Genomic DNA, 16,067 nt, shown 5'->3' with positions numbered 1-16,067 from the left:
TGTACATAAAGGGGACCACAAACTAATACCTAAGCCACGTATAGTCAAGAAGTTAAAAGTTCTAAGCAAAAAATGCCATAGTTTGCCACTTAATCAGATAATTTTATTTTCTTTAATAGACTTCAATTTTTAGAACAGTTTTAGGTTCTCAGCAAAATTGAGCATGAAGTACAAGATAGAGTCATTTGATTTTGAAACAATATGCTATTAGCCTAGATCATGATTTAATTTGTTAAACTAGATTTTTTCTTACAGAAATAGCACTGAAGTCCTATTGCAAATATCTTTATCTTTGTCAATCACCTAAATAAACACTGTAGATCATAAAACAGGTTAGACATATAACCAAGAACTCCAGCCAATTAGTCAGATGGTATTGTCTGAAACACTCCTTACTGGCTTTATATATTGAATTTTGCCATACCTAGATGCTGTGGAGGAACTAGAAATGAGAGCAATAAAATTAGGATTGGCAGCTGTACAACCCTACGACTTTTCTGGTTAGCAATGACATACACCATTCTTCTCCCACACCCATACCTAGCACTCAACGGACTGTTCTCCTCTCTCTCAGGCAATCATATTAATCTGTTAAATATCTACTTTTGATAAGTAGACTGAATTAAGTACTACAGTGACTAGGAAAATTAATCATATGCTGTGTGGGAGTGGGAAAAATATATTCCAAATAGCTAAAGTGCAGTATATTGTAAGGGCCATTAAAGTGATTCCAATAAAGTGTTTCAAGAGTTTAACAGAAGGAAAGATAATTTCCATGTAGGGTACTGAGGATGTGTTCTTTTTTTTTTTTTTTTTTTAATACTTTAAGTTCTAGGGTACATGTGCACAACGTGCAGGTTTGTTACATATGTATGCATGTGCCATGTTGGTGTGCTGCACCCATTAACTAGTCATTTACATTAGGTATATCTCCTAATGCTATCCCTCCCTGCTCCCCACAATAGGCCCTGGTGTGTGATGTTCCCCTTCCTGTGTCCAAGTGATCTCATTGTTCAATTCCCACCTATGAGTGAGAACATGCGGTGTTTCGTTTTCTGTTCTTGCGATAGTTTGCTGAGAATGATGGTTTCCAGCTGCATCCATGTCCCTACAAAGGACACGAACTCATCCTTTTTTATGGCTGCATAGTATTCCATGGTGTATATGTGCCACATTTTCTTAATCTAGTCTGTCACTGATGGACAGTTGGGTTGATTCCAAGTCTTTGCTATTGTGAATAGTGCTGCAAAAAGGAGGTATTATTTGAAGCAAAGCCTTTAAGGTAGCAATGAAAACTGAGGAGAAGGATACTTAAAGAAAATAAATTGAGGAAAGACTTAGAGATCAGAAAGAGTAAGGCATGTCTGAGAAATAGCAAATAGCCCTGTAATTTAATGGCATGAGTTGTATGTCTTCTTTTTCATTTCTGAGTTTGTTTATTTGAATTTTCTCTTTTTTTTCTTAGTCTAGCTAATGTTTTGTCAATTTTGTTTATCTTTTCAAAAAACCAACTTCTTGTTTCATTGATCTTTTGTATTTTTTTGGTTCTCTATTTCATTTATTTCTGCTCTGAATTTTATTATTTATTTCTTTCTGCTAATTTTAAGTTTTATTTGTTGTTGCTTTTCTAGTTCCTTGAGGTGCATCATTGGGTTATTTATTTGGGATTTAAAGGGACAGATAGACCCTAATATAATAATAGTTGGGGACTTCAATTCTTTACTCATAGCATCGGACCGATCATCTAGACAAAAAATCAACAAAGAAACATTGGATTTAAGTTGCACTTTAGAGCAAATGGTCTTAATAGACATATACACAACATGTCATTCAACAGCTGCAGAATGTGTATTCTTCTCATCAGCATATAGAACATTCTCCAGGTAGACCATATGTTAGGCCACAAAACGAGTCTCAATTTTGAAAAAATCATACCAAATCTCTTTACAGCCCATAATGGAACAAAACTAGAAATCAGTAACAAAAAAACCCTTGGAAACTGTACAAATACATGGAAATTAAACAACATCCTCCTGAATGACCTATGGGTTAATGAAGAAATTAAGAAGGATATTTAAAAATTTCTTGAAACCAATGAAAATAGAAACACAACATACCAAAATCTGTGAGATACAACAAAAGTAGTACCAAGAGGGAAATTTATAAGCAGAAATGCCTACATCAAAAAAGCCTCCTATTTTTGGAGGAAAGGGATGAGTACAGGAGAGTGGTTCATTTACCTAGAAAGATCCATGTGAATCAAATTATGAGAGGCCTTAAACACCAGCTGAAGGGCACTAAGGTGCATGAATTACTTATGTGCCAGGGACTATATTGGATTTACATACATGGCATCATTTCATCTTTGCAAAAAAAAAAAAAAAGGTTAAATGGCATTAGACCAATTTGCACATCCTTTGCTCAGAATCACAGAGCTTTGCAAGGCAGAATCAGACTGAACTCGGCTGGCCTGGCTATAAAGTCCACATATTCCACACCACCACCATGCTCCTGTCAGACCAGATTCTGCAGGCCACGGAGATCAGTGGCCATCAAATTCTATCAGTCTTACCCAGAAATGTCTGACCCTGATCCATCTCTGAGGCTTGTCATCTTTCATCCAGTCTTCTGCAATAGCTTCCTCTTGGACTTCAGGTTTTTCATTGTTCCTCCCTTTACCCACGCTTTCCATGCTGCCTGACTTACCTTTCTGATCTTCAGGGGAGCAGCACTGTAAGTAGGGTAAACTGCTAATTGGCACCCAAGGCCCTTCACACCCAGGAACAACCTGTTTTTTCATTCTCACATTGTAGGACTCAACTCCACCTATACTCCAGGCACACCAACCTTTTCACCACTGTGACAATATCATCCCTTCCATATAAGACACATCGGAACTGGCAGAAAGGAGTGGAGGAATGAGGTGGAAGGGAAGTAAGGAATATTTTGGACTCTGAACCTTTGTTCTTTGTCTCCTCTATTCGATGCCCTTGTTCTGTCTGCTCATATAGAGATATAAGTCCTGCCCCGTTGTCCCCTCTGTGAAACATTCACTAACCATCCCCAGTAAGAATTCTTTGCTCCCACTTCTGTGTTTTCCTGTTTGAACTTACAGGCAGTTACCTGCCTCTCTCCCTTCTAGAAAGTATTCTTAAATGCAAACACTGTCTTTTCCATCCTTGTATAACCAGTATCTAACTAGTGTCTATCACAGGGTCAATACTCACAGGGTAGACATGACATAGGCATATTTCTTGTTGCAAGGGTGGGTGACAGCCATCAGCGGGGGCAGCCATGGGTCATACATAGTGCAAATGAAGCCTTGCACTATGCTAAATAGAGTATCATTTACTGAGAAGTTGGGATGACCTCAACAGCCTCCTCATAAGCTCTTAGACTTGACTTTCTCCCTCTACTTTTTCCCACTCATTCTAAGTGTTAGCTGTCTTACAAAAGTTCTTACCCACTAGTCTTTATTTCCATCTCTAACTTCACTCCAATGTCTCTGTTTTAAGTATCTTAACAAATTAGGTTTGATTTTTAATTGATTTTGAATTTCAATTCTTTTAATCTCATATATATTCATAAATATTATAGGCTGGTCCCTAAGGGGTTGTTCAGGAGAATCATTAACCATTGTTAAATAAAAACCTCTTGCAATTTGCTTTTCTGTGTGGCTCTCTCTCCAGTCAACAAGAAAACATGTGCTGCTGCTGCATTGAGCTCTTTTGGTGGGTTTCCCACAGCAGAGCTTTGCTGTGCTCTGTATCCCTCTCTTTCTCAGAGCATCATGCTCTTGGGAAGATGTGGGGGTCTGAGATGGGAATGGTCAGGCATAGCCCCTGCATTGTACTGGCTATCCTTCCCTTCTGCTCAGTCTCATCCACTCATGACTCAGGCCAGCCTCATTTGAGGAACTTCAGTCCATCAGTCACCTCTGAAAGTGTCTGAGCTCCAATATTACCTGAATTCAGAAGGTAGATGACCCCTCCTCAGTTCAATGGTGATTGTTAACACTCCATATTTACTTCAAACTGTTGCCCACAAGGGACATAACATCATTAAACCCAACATAAAATTAACAGCTCTCAAGTGCCTAGAACATATCTCCCTTGAAGAACACACTTTGTCTCCTAAAAGAATTAAGATTATCATCACTTTCCTTTCCCCTAAGGCCAAAAGACAACTCTGTTTCTAAAATACATAGGCTAATGCCAAAACTGGATCCCTAACTTTTCTGCTATTGCTCCTCCCTGAGTAGACTGTCCTAAAACCCCTTAATTGGGCTTTTGAGTCTACATTTCAAAGCCTCAAGTTCTCTCTATCCTCTTCCCTCACTGCTAGATGCCCCAATTACTCATTAACCTTTCCCTTTTTATACACGAAAGGGATGGATATACTTCAGGTGTCCTCAGCCAAATCACAGCTCTCTTCTTCACCACCAAAACTGCTGCAAGACTACAAAGCATACAACCTTAGGTTCACATTTCATAATTTAAAAAATACAAGCCTTCAAATAGAAATTCACCCCAAAAGGAAACATTAAATTGGAGGTCTTTCCAGAGCCCCTAGAAGCAGATGATGACATGAGGAAGACTGCTTTCCCAAGAACAACTGCATGATGCCATCAGGTGGCTGACTTCTACCCAAGACACCAGAACAAGATCTCCCTATTTTTAATTCCCTCCATATTCTCCCTTTGTGTCCTTCTTATTGTCCTTATTATCCTTTTGCACTCATAAGTACAAAAGATTTCTGAGTGAAGTCTGTTCTTTTCCTTTTTGCCCTCCCTACCATTTCTTTCTTCTCTATTTCCCATTTACCTACCTTCAGAAAGGATGCTCAAAACTTATGGATGGCTTGTACTGAAGAGATTACCCAATCTTAAAATCTTTCTTAAAATCATTGCTTTTATTCATCCTTTTCTTTCTTGGATCAACCATCTGATATAGTTTGGATCTGTGTTCTCACCAAATCTCATGTTGCATTGTAGTCCCCAGTGTTGGAGGTGGGACCTGGTGGGAGGTGGTTGGATCATGGGGATGGACTTCTTGTGAATGGTTTAGCACAACACTGTTGATGCTGTTCTTGTAATAGTGAATGAGTTCTCATTTTTGAGATCTGGTTTTTAAAAAATGTGCAGCGTCTGTGCTCTCACTCTCTCTTGCTCCTGCTCCTGCCATGTGAGACGCTTCACTCCTTTTTACTTTTCACCATGATTGGAAGCTTCCTGAGGCCTCCCCAGAAGCAGAAGCCACTATGCTTCCTGTATAGCTTGCAGAACCATGAGCCAATTAAACGTTTTTTCTTTATAAATTGCCCAGGCTCAGTTATTTCTTTATAGAAGTGCAAGACTTTACTAATATATCATCTTCCCCCAAATTATTCTTATCATTTTTAAAATCTGCATAGTTATTGATTTAGCTGTTTTCCTCTGCACAATGTTAGGAAATTCTTCCTATATTTCACATCAATCACACAAGTATCCAAATAGAATCTGAACCACTTTTATAAAAAGTCATTTTTATTTCTCTCACAATTTTATAGACAGTAATGTTCTAGATTCTAGTTTCTGGCTTTATAGGATTTATTGTGTCAACTCTGATGACAGTACTTGTAACTATTAGTCATTTTCCCACAGAAAATACAATGTTATATGAAATAAGTTTACCATGGGGAATTGCCATGCAGAGACTAAAGATTTACATATGGAAAAGTACCAATCAAGATATTCCCCTTATAGCCATACTGTTTCCTCAACCTAGTATAGTGGAAGAGAATTGCTCCCACTTCACTTGGTTAGCCATAGAAGACAACTATTTCATTTATGGAAGAGGAAACTACTGGTATCTCCTAGAACACTGGACAGGCTGGTGTTATCTAGCCAATCTTGTCAACCCCTACCATATGTATAGCTCAATTACCTTCTTAAACTATTTAAATTCTTCTCTATCCCTTTTAATGTCCATCATTGGTCTTGATGGTGTACTAGTAACTGTGCCTCCTGAAAATGTAGAGGTCGGCACCAAAATATTACTGCATTCTTCCTTTCATTGTTAGAGCTCAGAGACCCTTGAAAATGAAGCTGAGATAGTAGGAAATCTCCAGAACTTAAAGCTGCATTTGATCACATTTAGGCCACTTTTTTGCCTGGAGCAGCTGCAGTATGGGATACTCAGAGTGAAGAGAAACTCTCACATGTTCCAAGATGTAATATGGGAGATGACCATCACTGCAAACAACCAAATAAAGAACTTCACTCTTTCCAACCCAGAATTTCAAAAGACTCAATACACAGAGTTCCACAACTGACTGGCACTCAATATGACCTTGGCATCTAGAGGTGAGACATGTTTTCTTTGGAAGCAGCTGCTGCATGATTGTTATCTAAAATATCTCTGACCTCTACATCATAAACTAGAATATTTAGTTGCTAATGAGGAAATGCATGCCGCTGCCACCACAATCCTAACTCAATCAAAAAAGGACCTCGTCACATGAATTTCCTGGAATCCACTAGATTGGTCGCTTCCTGGCCTCAAGTCTTGGTTTTACTCCTTAACACACCTCTCATAGTTATTTTTCTGCTTTTGCTTATAAGTATCCCCTTGATTAAATGCCTCGTCTCCAGAGCCCTTCTCAGTTCCAGATCACCATCAGAGCATAATACAGGCATACCTCAGGGATATTGTGGGTTTGGTTCCAGACCACCTCAACAAAGCAAATATTGCAATCAAGCAAGTCATAATTTTTTGTTTGGTTTCCCAGTACATAGGAAAGTTTTGTTTATACTCTACTGTATTTTATTATGTGTGCAATAGCATTGTGTCTAAAAAAACCCCAATGTACACATCTTAAAAATACTTTATTGCTAAAAAATGCTAATGGTCATCTGAGACTTCAACAAATTGTATCTTTTTGCTGGTGGAGGGTCTTGCCTCAATATTGATGGCTGCTGACTTGATCAGAGTGGTAGTTGCTGAAGTTTGGGGTGGCTGTGGCAATTTCTTAAAATACAATAACAATGAAGTTGGCTGCATCGATTGACTCTTTCACAAAAGATTTCTCTATAGCATGTGAAGCTTTTTGTAGCATTTTACCCACAGTAGAACTTCTTTCAAAATTGGAGTCAATCCTGTCAAACCTGGTAGTTGCTTTACCCATTAAGTTTCAACAATGTTCATAGCAACTTCTCATCCAATCAAGTTTCATCATGAGGTTAGAGCAATTCAGTCACATCTTCAGGCTCAACTTCTAATTCTAGTTATCTTGCTATTTCTACCACATGTGCATTACTATCTCCACTGAAATCTTAAACCACTCAAAATTATCCATGAGGGTTGGAATCAACTTCTTCTAAACCCCTGTTAATGATGGTATTTTGACCTAACCCCATGAATCAGGAATAGTCTGTGAATGCATCTGATCCTGGGATTTTTTTTTCTTTTTTTTTTTTTTTCAGTTGGTAGGCTATTTATTACTGATTCAGTTTCACACTTCATTACTGGGCTGTCCAGGGATTCAATTTCTTCCTGGTTCAGTCTTGGGAGAGTGTTTGTGTCCAGGAATTTGTCCATTTCTTCTAGATCTTCTAGTTTATGTCCACAAAGGTGTTTATAATATTCTCTGATGATTGTGTGTATTTCTGTGGGGTCAGTGGTAATATCTCCCTTGTTGTTTCTAATTGTGTTAATTTTGATATTCTCTCTTTTCTTCTTTATTAGTCTAGCTAGTAGTTTATCTATTTTATTAATTTTTTCAAAAAAGCAGCTCCTGGATTCTTTTTTTTGTTTTTTTTTTTTTCTTTTTTTTTGAAACGGAGTTTTGCTCTTGTTGCCCAGGCTGGAGTGCAATGGCACTATCTCAGCTCACCACAACTTCCACCTCCCAGGTTCAAGAGATTCTCCTGCCTCAGCCTCCTGAGTAGGTAGGATTACAGGCATTTGCCACCATGCCCAGGTAATTTTTGTACTTTTAGTAGAGACGAAGTTTCTTCACGTTGGTCAGGCTGGTCTTGAACTCCTCACCTCAGGTGATCTGCCCACCATGGCCTCCCAAAGTGCTGGGATTACAGGTGTTAGCCACCGTGCCCTACCTCATTGATTTTTTTAATGGTTTTTGTATTTCAATCTCCTTCAGTTAATGTCTGATTTTAGTTGTTTCTTGTCTTCTAGTTTTGAGGTTGGGTTTCTCTTGGTTCTCTAGATCTTTTATTAAGTTGGTAAAAATGTGATTGCAGTTTTTGCATTGTTGGAATTTGATGTTTGATGTCAGAACACATTCTTAAATAAATGTGGTTATGTTGTACATTGTTTTAATGCACATTTCTTGCTTTTTTTGCTAATGACTTATCACTTGCTGTTTATTTTATGTTTATTTTAGACTCTGGAAATGATGTTAGACAAAAAGTAAATTCTAGCTGTTTTCTTATTCGAGTTCAAAATGGGTCATAAAGGAGCAGAGACAACTTGCAACATCAACAATGCATGTTGGCTAGGAACTGCTAGTGAATGTACAGGACAGTGGTGGTTCAAGAGGTTTTGCAAAGGAGACAAGAGCCTTGAAAATGAAGAGTGTAGTGAACTGACATTGGAATTTGACAATGACCAATTGAGAGCAATTATTGAAGCTGATTCTCTTATAACTACATGAGAAGTTGCCAAAGAACTCAACATCAACCACTCTATGGTCATTCGGCATTTGAAGCAAATTAGGACAGTGAAAAAGCTCAATAAGTGGGCGCCTCATGAGCTGACTGAAAATTTTAAAAAAGTCATCATTTTAAGTGTCATCTTCTCTTATTCTATGCAACAAAAATGAACCACTTCTCAATCAGATTGTGATGTACGATGAAAAGTGGATTTTATGCAACAACCAGAGACAACCAGCTCAGTGGTTGGACCAAGAAGAAGCTCCAAAGCACTTCCCAAAGCTGAACTTACACCAAAAAAAGATCATGGTCACTGTTTGGTGGTCTGCTGCCAATCTGATCCACTACTATTCAGCTTTCTGAATCCCAATGAAACCATTACATATGAGAAGTATGCTCAGCAAATCAATGAGATGCACTAAAAACTGCAGTGCCTGCAACTGGCATTGGTCAACATAAAGGGCCCAAATCTTCTCCATGGCAATGCCTGATCACACGTCACACAACCAAGGCTTCAAAAGTTGAACAAATTGGGCTATGAAGTTTTACGTCATCCACCATATTCACATGACCTCTCACCAACTAACTACCACTTCTTCAAGCATCATCCCCAAGACTCATAATTATCAGTCTCCAAGGTCAAAATGAAAGAAAAAATGGTAAAGGCAGCTAGAGAGAAAGGCCAGGTTTTCTACAAAGGGAAGCCCATCATATTAACAGCCGACCTCTCAGCAGAAACCCTACAAACCAGAAGAGATTGGGGGCAAATAATCAAAATTCTTAAATAAAGAAATTACAATCCAGAATTTCATATCTGGCTAAACTAAACTTCATAAGTGAAGGAGAAATAAGACCCTTTCAGACAAGCAAATACTGTGGGAATTCATTACCACCAGACCTGCCTTACAAGAGTTCCTGAAGGAAGCACTAAATATGGAAAGGAGAGACTGTTACCAGCCAGTACAAACAAAAAAACACTGAGGCACACAGACCAGTGATACTATAAAGCAACCACGAAAACAAGTCTATGAAATACCCTGCTAACATCATGACAGGATCAAATCCACACATAACAATACTAACCTTGAAAGTAAATGGGTTAAGTGCCCCAGTTAAAAGGCACAGAGGGGCAAGCTGGATAAATAACCAAGACTCATTGGTATGCTGTTTTCAAGAGACCCATCTCACGTGCAATGACACACATATGGTCAAAATAAAAGATGGAGAAAAATCCACCAAGTAAATGGAAAACAACAACAACAAAAGAGCAGGGATTGCAATCTTAATTTCAGACAAAACAGACTTTCAACCAACAAAGATTTTAAAAAACCAAAGAAGGGCATTACATAATGATAAAAGGTTCAATTCAGCAGGAAGACCTAACTATACTAAACATATATGCACCCAACACAGGAGCACCCAGATTCATAAAGGAAGTTCTTAGAGACCTTCAAAAAGACTTAGACTCCTACACAACAATAATGAGAGACTTTAACACTCCATTGATGATATTAGACAGATCATTGAGACAGAAAATTAACAAAGATATTCAGGGTCTGAATTTAGCACTGGATCAGATGAACCTGATAGACACCTACAGAACTCTTCATGCAGAAAAAACAGAATATACATTCTCATTGCCACATGACATATACTTTAAAATTGATCAGATAATCAGAAATAAAACACACCTGAGCAAATGCAAAAGAACTAAAATCATAATCTCTTGGACTACAGTGCAATGAAATTAGAAATCAAGACTAACGGCAGGGTGTGGTGGCTCACACATGTAATCCCAGCACTTTGAGAGGTCAAGGTGGGTGGAACACCTGAGGTCGGGAGTTCAAGACCAGCCTGGCCAACATGGCAAAACTCCGTCTCTACAAAAACCACAAAAATTAGCTGGACATGGTGGCACGTGCCTGTAGTGCCAGCTACTCAGAAGACTGAGGCATGAGGATTGCTTGAACCCAGGAGGTGGAGTTGCAGTCAGCCAAGATCTTGCCACTGCACTCTAGCCTGGGTGACAGAGACTCCTTCTCGAACAAATAAATAAATAAATAAATAAATAAATAAATAAAAATCAAGACTACGAAATCTACTCAAACATACAATTGCACAGAAATTGAATAACCTGCTCCTGAATGGTTTTGGGGTAAATAATGATATTAAGGCAGAAATAAAGAAAATGAGAACAAAGATACAACCTACTGGAATCTCTGGGGCAAAGGTAAGGCAGTTTTAAGAGTGAAATTTATAGCACTAAACACCCACATCAGAGAGAAAGGTCTCAAGTTAACAACCTAACATTACAACTATTAGGTTGGTGCAAATATAATTATGGTTTTGGACCATGAATTTTAAATCATTATAACTAGGCTCAAACATATCTTTATTATTATGTAATGCCATTCTTCATCTTTTTTTATTGTTTTCAGCTTAAAGTCTGCTTTATCTGAAATTAAAATATGAAACCCTATATTTTTTCCTTTTGCTTGGTAGATTTCCATTTGTTTGTTTTCCGTTTGCTTGGTAGATTTTTCTCCATCCATTTACTTTGAAACTATGACTGTCATTGCATGTGAAATAGGTCTCTTGAAGACAGCATATGATGGGGTCTTGCTTCTTTATCCAAGTTGCCACTCTGTGCCTTTTAAGTGGGGCATTTGGCCCATTTACATTCAAGGTTAATATCGATGTGTGCAGATTTGATCCTGTCATTGTGTTGTTAGCTGGTTGTTATGTATACTTGAATGTGTAATTGCTTTATAGCGTCAATGGTCCATGTATTTAAGTGTGTTTTTGTGGTGGCTGGTAATGATCTTTTGTTTCTATGTTTAATATTCCCTTAAGGATCTTTCATAAAGTAGGTCTAGTGGTAACAAATTCCCTTAGCATTGGCTTGTCTTTTAAGATCTTATTTTTCCTTTGCTTATTGAGTTTAGTTTGACTGGATACAAAATTATTAGTTAGAATTTCTTTTCTTTAAGAATGCTGAATATAGGCCCCCATCTCTTCTGGTTGTAGAGTTTCTGCTGAAAGGTCTGCTGTTAGCCTGATGATATTTCCTTTTTAGGTGACCTGCCCCTTCTCTCCAGCTGCCTTCAACATTTTTTCCTTCACATTGACCTTGGAGAATCTGATGACTATGTGTTTTGGAGATGGTCATCTTATACAGTATCTTTCAGGGGTTCTCTGCATTTCTCATATTTGAATGTTCTTTCTAGTGAGGTTGGAGACATTTTTGTGGTCAGTATTCTCAAATACGTTTTTCAAGTTGCTTGATCTTTCTCTCTCTTTCAGGGATGCCAATTAAGTTGTAGTTTAGTTCTCTTTATATAATCCCATATTTCTCAGTGGCTTTGTTTATTCTTTTTTCTTTATTTTTGTCTGACTGAGTTGATTCAATGAAACAATCTTTGAACTATCAGAGTCTTTCCTCACCTTGGTCTATTCTGCTGTTAATACTTGCAATTTTATTATTATGTTATTTTAGTGAGTTTTTCAGCTCCATCAGATTGGTTTGGTTCTTTCTTAAAATGGTTATTTTGTCTTTCATCTCTTGTATGATTTTATTTCAACTTTCTCCTGAATCTCAATGATCTTCATCTCTATCCAGATTCCAAATTCTATGTCTCTCATTTTAGCCATTTCAGCCTGGTTAAGAAACATTGATGAGGAGTTACTACTATCATTTGGATGTAAGAAGACACTCCGACTTTTTGAGTTGCCAGAGTTCTTGCACTGGTTGTTTCTCAGGCCAGGAACACAGTGGCCTGATGTTCCTTTAGTCTTTAAAGTTGCTGTCTTTTGATGGGGTTTTTTGCTTTTATATTCCTTGATACCATAAGGGTTTGACTGTGGTATAAGTTGGGTTTAGTTGACTGGTTTTCTTTCTGGAAGATTTCAGGGGACCAAAGCTCAGCTAATTACTCTTGAGCTGCTTGCTGTAATCCTGGACGTCTAGTACCAGGCCCATAGGTTTGTTCTCTGGCACCTTGAGGTTAAGCACCTACTGCACCTTAGGGGTTAAGGTGCTCCCAGTCTGCTGGTAACAATACTCTGATGAGGAGTGCCAACCAAAGCACTTCGTCAGGGTGGTGGCAGTGGAGTCAATGCTTGCACATGCATGTCAGGAACAGCTATCAGTGGTGTCCAGACAAAACTATTAAAACCAACTATAGCTATAAATTATTAATGAATACAAATTACCAAATATGTAAATTTTGACATCAAAATAATGAAATGTGGGTGGGAGGGAGTGAAAGTGTAGAGTTTTTATATGCAATTAAAGACAAGTTTTATCAGATTAAAGTAAACTGTTTTAAGGATAAGCTATATTATGTAAGCCTCATGGTAATCATAAAGCAAACATTTATAGTAGTTACACACAATATAAAAAGAAAGGATAAAAAGTATACAACCATACAAAGCCACCAAACCACAAAGGAAGATAGTAAGAGAGAAAGAAGGAAGCAAAAGACCTATAACACAATCAGAAGAGAAATTACAAAATGGCAGTGGTAAGCACTTACTTGTCCATAATGACTTTCAATGTAAATGGATTATACTGTCCAATAAAATACATGGAGCAGCTGAATAGATTTTAAAAAAGCAAGATCTAATCATAAGCTGCATACAAGAGACTCACTTTAGTAATAAGGACACACACAGACTGAAAGTAAAGGGATGGAAAAGATATTCCATGCAAATAGAAACGAAAAGAGAGCTGGGGTAGCTATACTTATATCAGACAAAATAGATTTAAGTTAAATACTACAAAAAGAGAAAAAGAAGGCCATTACATAACAAAGCATTAAAATCACCACAAAGACATAACAATTGTAAATATACACCTACCTAAGATCAGAGCACCTAAATACACAAAGCAATTACTAAACGATCTAAAGGAAAAAATAGAATTTAATAATATTACAGTAGGGGCTCTCCATATTCCACTTGCAATAATGGACAGATCGTCTAGAGAGAAAATCCATAAAGAAACCATGGACTTGAATTACACTTTAAATAGACCAAATAGAAATACACACAACACTGTATCCAATAGCAACAAAATAGACATCCTTCTTAAGTGCACATAGAACATTCTCTAGGATAGCCCATATGTTAATGCACAAAACAAATCTTAACAAATTTAAGAGAATTGAAATCATATTAAGAATCTTTTGAGATCACAATGGCATGAAATCAGAAATCAATAACCTCCAGGATTACAGATATCTTGGAAAATACACAAATGTGTGGAAATGAAACAACATTCTCCTAAACAACCAATAGGTTAAAGAAGAAAGCAAATAGAAGATAAAAAATTACCATGAGACAAATGAAAATGTTAAGACAATATATCAAAACTTATGGGAGACAGCAAAAGCAATCTTAAGAGGGAAATTCATAGCAATGAACATCTATATCAAATAAAGTAAGGTTACAAATAATCTAATGTTACCACTCAAGAAACTAGAAATATAAGTATAAACTAAGCCCAGTGACAGCAGATGAGAGGAAATAACAAAACTCAGCACAGAAATAAATGAAATAGAGACTAGAAAAACAATAGAAAATGTCAATAAAACTAAGTTGGTGTTTTGAAAAGATAAACAAAGTTGACAAACCCATGGCTAGACTAGGAAAACAAGAGACTACTCAAATAAGATCAGAAGTGAAAGAGGAGACATTACAATATGCATTGCCTATATCTACTATAATAGACATATATACACACACAAATCAATATGTGATATACCACATTATTAAAGGATGAAAATCATATAATGATTTCAATACATGCAGAAACAACATTTGAAAAAACTCAACATCCTTTTATGATAAAATTCTTAACAAATTGGGTATAGGTATGGAGGGAATGTACCTCAGCACAATAAAGGTTACATATGACAAACCCTTAGCTAACATCATTCTCAATAGTAAAACACTGAAAGCTTTTCCTCTAGTGACAAGACAAGCATGCCTATTCTTACCACCTCTTTTCAATATAGTACTAGAAGTCCTAACTAGAGCAATTAGGCAAGAGGAAAAATTGAAGCCTAATAGGAAATGAAGAAGTGAAAATATCTCTATTTTCTGATGACATGATCTTATATGTAAATCCACCAAAAAATTATTAGAACTGATAAATGAACAGTAAAGTTGCAGAATACAAAATCAACATATAAAAGTCAGTAGCATTTTTATATACTAATAACAAATTAAAATGAAATTAACAAAACAATCCCATTTAAAATAGTAACAAAACACTAAATACTTAGGTGTACATTTAATGAGTAAGCAAAAGTCCTGTACACTGAAAACTATAAAACACATGAAAGAAATTGAAGAAAATACAAGTAAATGGAAAGATACCTCATGTTCACGGATTGGAATAGTTAATATTGTGAACGCGTCTATACTACCTGCAGCAATCTACAGATTCATTGTAATCCCTACAAAAATTCCAATGTCACCTTTTTCACATAAATGTAAAAAAATCCTTAAATTTGTATGAAACCACAAAAGACCCCACATACCTAAAACAATCTTGAGAAAAAAAATCAAAGTTGAAGGCATCATACTCTGTGATTTCAAGACACATTACAATTATAGTAATTTAATCAAAATATCATTGTACTGGCATAAAAATACGGGCATTGACCAATGCGCCAGGATCGAAGGCCCAACACATATGTTGTCAATTGATTTTTGACAAAGGTGTCAAGAACACATAACGGGGAAAGGGCATCTTCTTCAATAATCAGTGTTGGGAAAAACTGGAAATTAGATCCTTATCTCTCACCATGTGCAAAAATCAACTAAAGTGAATTAAGCACTTAAATATGAGACCCGAAACTGTAAAATGACTAGAAGAAAACATAAGGGAAAAACTTCATGACATTGGTCATTCACATTTAATATTTTGCTATTACAAAAAGATGCTCCAAAAAGCATACTTACACATATTTTTTGTTCACAGGCACATGCATTAATCTAGATACATACTTATATCTAAGAAGTACTGGGTTACAAAATATGTAGATCTTCACCTTTACCAGATATTGCTTAATTTTTCTCAAAAACAGTTACAATAATTACAGTTCCACCAGAAATGCAGAGAACTCTCATTTTACTACATCCTTCACTTATTATCAAGGGCTTACATTTTTGTCAATTTACAGAAACCTGCTTCCAAAGACCGAGGAAGCAGGGAGACTAAAGAGGCTGACCAATCCGTTTCTCAGAAAGAAACACTTAATAGAGACAAACAGAAGCAACCCTTGCACTTGCTCTCCTGAAAGTATGCTTTATTTAGCAAGATATAAGGGTAAAAAGAAGTGCGACTAGTTAGCTCTCAGACTATTGTGATCACTGGGGACGTTAGATAAGCATCTTTATGAGGGATTAT

Source organism: Macaca mulatta, chromosome 8 (assembly GCF_049350105.2).
Source record: "Macaca mulatta isolate MMU2019108-1 chromosome 8, T2T-MMU8v2.0, whole genome shotgun sequence".
NCBI lineage: Eukaryota > Metazoa > Chordata > Mammalia > Primates > Cercopithecidae > Macaca > Macaca mulatta.
Note: the sequence above shows the minus strand (reverse complement) of the source record.